Below are 6,911 nucleotides of genomic sequence, written 5' to 3' on the forward strand. Positions count from 1 at the left end.
CAGGGCATCTACTTTACTTGCTAGTTGTTTAATTTGTTCGTTAGTGTGTACATTCTGGTTTAAGAAATCTTTATTGGTTTGCTGTTGAGAAGCTATGAAGTTCTCCATCATGATTTCCAAATTGGATTTTCTAGGAACGTTATTGTTAGGTGTAGATGGGGTCGGCTTTTGATATCCAGGAGGTATAGCTGGGGCTTGACTGGGAGCTTGTCCTGGTGCGTATAAAGCATTGTTACTCTTATATGAAAAATTAGGATGGTTCTTCCAGTTTGAGTTATAGGTATGCGAGTAAGGATTTCCTTGAGCATAGTTCACCTGCTCTGCTTGGATTCCTGTTAGGAGTTGACAATCTGTAGGAGTGTGACCTTGAATTCCACAGACTTCGCAATTTTGAGTTACGGCAACCACGGCGGCTGGAGGTGATACGTTTAAATTTTCAATTTTCTGAGCAAGAGCATCCACTTTTGCATTAACATGATCAAGGCTACTTATCTCGTACATGTTAGTTTTCGTTTGAGGTTTTTCTACCATTGTTCTGTCGCTTCCCCACTGATAATGGTTTTGGGCCATGCTTTCGATAAGTTGATAAGCGTCAGCGTAAGGTTTATCCATAAGCGCACCACCGGCGGCGGCGTCTATTGTTAACCTTGTGTTGTATAAGAGACCATTATAGAAGGTATGAATTACTAACCAGTCCTCTAAACCATGGTGTGGACAAAGTCTCATCATGTCTTTGTATCTTTCCCATGCTTCGAAAAGAGACTCGTTATCTTTCTGTTTAAATCCATTTATCTGGGCTCTTAACATAGCTGCTTTACTTGGAGGAAAATATCGGGCAAGAAAGACTTTCTTCAACTTATTCCATGTGGTGACTGAGTTGGAAGGAAGAGACTGAAGCCATCTTCTAGCTATATCTCTTAACGAGAAAGGAAAGAGACGAAGTCGAATTGCCTCTGAAGTGACACCATTAGCTTTAACAGTATCAGCGTATTGGACAAATACGGATAAATGAAGGTTTGGATCCTCGGTAGGATTTCCAGAAAATTGGTTCTGTTGCACTGCCTGCAACAGCGAAGGTTTAAGTTCAAAGTTGTTTGCTTCAATTGCGGGTGGAGCAATACTCGAATGCGGCTCATCTTGTGATGGAGCGGCGTAATCTCGAAGAGCACGAGCTGGTTCTGCCATCACGGGTATCGGCGATGGAAGAAGATTTTTGAGATCAGGAATTTCGATTGGAGGAAGATTGTTTGCGGCACGATACTCCCGAATTCGTCGTAAGACTCAGAGATATCGTTCAACGTCGTTGATTCGTAAGTAGTCCGATTCGCCTTGTGAGCGAGTGTGTGGCATACAAATCAACGAAAGACAAAAGGAAAAATAAAAATTGCCTTAGTCTCTACAGCGTAACAGAAGAGTTACGATATCGACTAAATAAAAGTCCCCGGCAACGGCGCCAAAAACTTGATCGCGACTTTATGAGTCTTTTGGGGTATTAACTGCAAGTGCACAGTCTAATCGGGTAGTTTTAAAAGATATCGATCCCACAGGGACTTAATGAATCGAAATACCGTTTTTCTAGAGTTACTTCGTAAAGCTAAGGCGGATGATACTTTGATGATTAGGGGGAAAAGTAAAACTAAAATTGGATCAAGATTAAATATCAAATAACGCGGATATCGGTATGTAGTTCGTCGTAATTAGGGAATCAAATCTTCGTTGGCTTCTTAGTTTTAAAATAAGTCCTTTCATTAGACACTATTGATTAAAAGCCTTTTCTCAAACTCTCGCTCTGTTGAATAGACTATGATTTTGCCTTAACATACCCTCTCACTATTTAGTTAAATTTAAAATCACTTTTTGAAAACAATAGAATCTATAGACACTCTTTTTATTAAAATACTAACCGTTTAAACACCCTCGTCTCAAACTCTCGCTCTGTTGACTTATATTATAAGATTAAACTTAAATGCTTAACTCTCGTCCTCACATTTAACCTTTAAAAATACTTTTTGAAATTGATTAGAATTTAATTAACTCTAAAAATTGCTTTCGCCCTGATTTAAAGTTAATGTCCAATTTACACTGTCCAGTTAAAAGCTCAAACTGTCGTTCTATTGATTTTAACTTCTTTATGTCTTTTACTCTCGTACAAAAAATTTGGTATTAACTCTGTAAATTGAGACCATAAAAAGAGTGACTATATTTTTAAATAAATTTAAACCGACTCAGTTCTGATTCCATTATTCCGCTTACTTTACATACCGATATCTAAGTTTATTTAGCCGGACATGCTAAACAAGCCTAAACAATAATTATGCTTACATACAACCATATCAGACAAACAGTATAGATAAACAACAGTACAAAGCATATATAAATTAAAACAATAAATTAATGAACCTATAAAATTAATAGAAATCTTGGTTGTTCCCTAACTTCGATGCTTGAACACTCCACCACAAACCGGTTGGATTTGTTCTTCACAATCTTCGATCAGACAGGAAAATAAGAATAAAGAAGTAAAATACTATGATCTAACGTAAGGTTAGATCCAGTAAAAGTTACGCAATAGTTTCCGGTGTAGAAACTATTGTGAGAAAATTAATTAAATGCCTAAAAAATTAAGCTAACAAAGAAAAAGGAAGTAAAAATGCTAAGGTAATAAACTGCTGAAAAAAATATGGAATGCTGATAAAATATAATGCTGTAAAAATAATGCACGGCGTGGAAATCTGAAAAAAAAAAGGAGAGGAGCTTCAGGGCAACACTTAAGATCTATTTATATTAATCCGTCATGTAACCGTTGCACAAAAATTCCTTCAGTAGGTTTCCTCGTGTGTCAACGAGTCAAGCGAAGAAAAAGGCCGAACGTGCTTCTATTACGCGTCAAAGCCAAAAATATAGGAATGGGGGTGTGACGTCCGTCACACCCTGTGTTACACTCGTAACATTGACCAGAGGGGCGTGACGCTCGTCACGCCTTGTGTGGCAGTCGTCACAGCATCACAGCGCATTTCCTTGTGGTTGTGGGTTGGGCTTTAGTGGAATGCTTATTTTTGGAGAATCCTCTTTTTGCACCCCTTTTCTTTCCTTTTTACACATGCTTCAGTTTATGTTACCTAAAATAAATAGAAGGAAAATACCAAGTAATATCGAATAATATAAAATAAATCGAATCAAATAATAATATAATTTAATTAAATCGAGACCAAAAATGTGATATTATTTCATGTTATCAGAAGATACAAGATACATTGAGGATCTCTTATGAGACTTGTTTGATTGATTATACTTTGTGCTTGCTTATTCCAAAGGATGGGAGCTACTTGGATCATCAATATGATCTCAAGAGAGGAACTCCTAGTGTGGTTTCATTTCATATCCCTCATCTTTTTGTTTTCCTTAGGACTTAGCCCTTCTCATTCATCTTTCCACTCTAACCCAAGCCAAAACCCTTTTTGTGCAAACATTTAACCTTTGTTTTCAACATTAGAAACCTAAGCCTTATGCTTTTGATTTTCAAACTTTTTTTTCATAACACTCATTTTGAATTGAATCCTTAAGTCAACTTTGACTACTTTTGTATATACTTCTAATTGGTAAATATAACCCATTCAAATTTCTTTTGTGGTTTCAATGGCCACTTCTTAATCAAATTTTTTCATAACCTTTAGCTATTAGGTTTGAGTTATCTTTGTGGTAGATGTAATACTCACCTTTGTCCTTAGTGATGGACAATGAGCCTTCCATGCTTATTATAGGGTTAACCCCTCACTAGCATGTTAAAGCTATCCTCACATGGTGGATTTGTGGTTTGGTTGAGTTTTCTCCCTTTGATAACAAAAGACCTTAAGGCTTTTGGACCAATCAATTCACCAACTCATTTTGAGATTTTTACCCCGAACTACGAGGTTTTGATCCTAATCTTTTTATAAGATGGTACGTAGGCAATGGGTTTATCCATCCAAACACAAAATGTAAATAACTTGTATATTCTCTTCTCATCTCTTCAATCATGTTTGCACAAATAAATTTTCACAAAAAAATACCTACCTTACAACAAGTATGAAAAGGGCTCCCTAGGAGTACCTAGGATGTTTTGGGTGCCTAACACCTTCCCATTGCATAACCAACCCCCTTACACAGATCTCTGTTTCTTTTACTAGTTTTTGTTAAAACTTTTAGGTTTTTGTTCGCTTTCTTACCATTCCTTTAGATAAATAGAAGTGCGGTGGCGACTCGACTTTGTATGGTTTACCTTGGAGGTAGTCAATATCTCCAATGGTAACGAATACCCCGCTACACTTTCAATAAACTAGCATTAGGACTTTGAGATGTCATTGGCCAATTGAAATGAATGGATGAAGAAGGGGAATTAGATGTAGAGGGAAAGGGATGAATGAGATCACAAATTGGTCAAAGGAGGACTTTTACCAAATTAATATTATTCATTCATTTTGGGAGATGGAATGTACATTCATCAATCTCCTAAGTCCAACAATATTAACTTAACAAAGTCAAATCAACCTTGACCTAGATCCGACAACAAATGAGAAACTCAAATAAATCAATACAAATGGTCAACATAATTAAAATGGCAATTATTCAATTAAAAAAAGTAAAATAATGCATTAAATTCAAATATGTTTTGTCCAAATCCTAAAATCTCATCAAAACACCAAATAAATGGCCATGAGATTTATCATAGGTCAAACAAGGTCAAAGGACCTGGGATAAAAAATTTCATAATTTTTGGACACTTGAAAATATTTTTAAACAATTAAAAACAAATGAAAAATCAATTAATTCATGAAAAATATTAATAATGATGCAAAAAATAATTTTAATTCAAAATATGAAAGACAAAAAATATTTGAAATTTTTTGGTGAAAGTCCCTTGTTTTTTGGATCAATATTAAATTTATTATGAATTATTGAAGAAAATGGAATTAAATGGAAATTCAAAAAATGCTAAAATACGTGGACCATAAGATCTCCCTCATTAATGATCCACAACACGCGTTCCACCAAAAGGAATGGCTGAGATTAAAACATGAGCGTGTTGTTAAGAGAGCCTTTTCAGGCGGTGCTCTGTTCCTCACAACTATGGATGGGGAGGATTTCACTCGTCCTCTGAATTCATATGCAGTCAAGAAATACTTCGCCTAAAAAATAAAAACAGAATAGCTCGCTAAATCGAAAACCCGAAAGGGCGGCTTAGGCAAAAATGAGCATCTCGGTGGATTGAAAACCCGAAAGGGCGATCCAGGCAAAAGTTAGAGACATAAAAAAATGAATATATGTCCCGCTAGATTAAGTACCTCACCCTGGGGAAATCTAGGCAAAAATTAGGGATTTGGAAAGTAACTACATCTTGACAAGACTTTGTTCTACAATTATCATCTGTCAAAGATTCTCGCTCAGTCATCATCAACTGAAGTTTCGAATATAGTGGATTCAGAGTTGGTGGAGAAACGGTCAATATGATCAATGTAGCCCTTTTCCATGTATATAACCAATTTCAAATTTGTAAAGATCCATGCGGTCTCGCCATTTGCGGACTACCATTCTCTTAAATAAATTTGAGCCCTTATCCCATTCTTTGCACTCTTGTTTGTTTCTGTTTAACAAATGTTTGCATGTTTTAATTGATGAATATCAATGTTTTAAAAAATAAAGTTTTCATGAATAAACTGTTTTAAACAAAGTGAACATTCACAATGACGGAAAGGATAAGTGGAATGTCCTCAGTGCCTTCCCAAAGATAGTATGATCACCAAAGGGTAAGACATTTGTTCATATTCTAGCGTCTTGCTCCTTATATTCTCTTCATCAGATTTCAAGTTGTCTCCTCAACCGAGCGCAGAAAAAGTAATACATCATCAGCTTCCCAAGGAGTCTGGTATGAGAAGTTCTCCTTGATGGCAACGGATTGATCTGTCTTGTGGATTGCCCTCCCCTAACAGAATTTTTGGATGTTCATCCAATACATTCCCGGTAGTTTGTTTGTGCATACATTCTAGTTTCTCCCGTGGAGTTTTAGCAATCCTTGATTGGTATATGGTTTGATCTGTGAATGATCCCTCCTTCTCCAAATTTTTACTTCGCACTAGCATTTATGTTTTATCATTTGTATGGTTGTCATCCCTTGTGTGGACTGACCTAAAATCCCGTATAAATTGATAAAAGTTGATATGCTTTAAGTTGAGAATATTCCTTGCCGCACTATCCTGACTATCTACTAACAAGGAAGGTTGTCTTTCCCCAGCATGAGTAAGAATCTCCAACGGAGTAAGCATGTGTTCCCTGCAGAGCTATCATTCCAGATAATTGACTCCTCAGCAGGAAGTTGCCTAGTGCAATTGATGAAAGGCTTATTTCCCATTTCATTTATTGAAAAGAGATACCCCCGGTATGTCCCTTGTTGATGAAGGATTCATTTCCGATTTCTCCAGCAAGGGTAGTTTCCTAAAGTACATTTGCAGCTTGTCCCCAGTAGGGTTGCCATATCAGAGTTTGATGTTTGTATCTCCTCCGAGTCTGAAGATTTCTTCTAGCATTAAGAGTTGGTGGTGAAAATATTTACTTTCTTCCCTAGTGGAGCAAAATGCTATTATCCCCCTTTGCAGAGTTTCCTCTCCGGCAGATAAAAGGGGAGTGTTTTGAGTGATGTACATCTGATTGGTGGTTGTTCCCCACGGAGTTTTACATTATTCCTTAATAAGCTTCCCCAGTAGAGCTTCTTCTCCGGCGGATCTTATTGTTATTAAACCACCTGTCCCCAAGAGAGTTGATGGAAACTCCACGACAGATGTTCTGCATCTTCCTTATGTCAGGATTGTTTGCTCCTGGAAGACTTCTCTTGTGTAGAGTGTTATCTCCTGCAGTTGGAAGCTTTGACATTGCCTATC

General features: G+C 36.8%; 1 non-coding gene across 1 annotated transcript; it reads left to right on the plus strand.

Moving 5' to 3' along the window:
• Positions 1–700: 700 nt before the first annotated feature.
• LOC127116027 (small nucleolar RNA R71) lies at positions 701–807 on the plus strand. The gene has a single exon (XR_007801017.1). It is a non-coding gene; the product is annotated as a small nucleolar RNA R71 (small nucleolar RNA).
• Positions 808–6,911: the final 6,104 nt, after the last annotated feature.

Source organism: Lathyrus oleraceus, chromosome 1 (assembly GCF_024323335.1).
Source record: "Lathyrus oleraceus cultivar Zhongwan6 chromosome 1, CAAS_Psat_ZW6_1.0, whole genome shotgun sequence".
NCBI classification, from domain to species: Eukaryota; Viridiplantae; Streptophyta; class Magnoliopsida; order Fabales; family Fabaceae; genus Lathyrus; species Lathyrus oleraceus.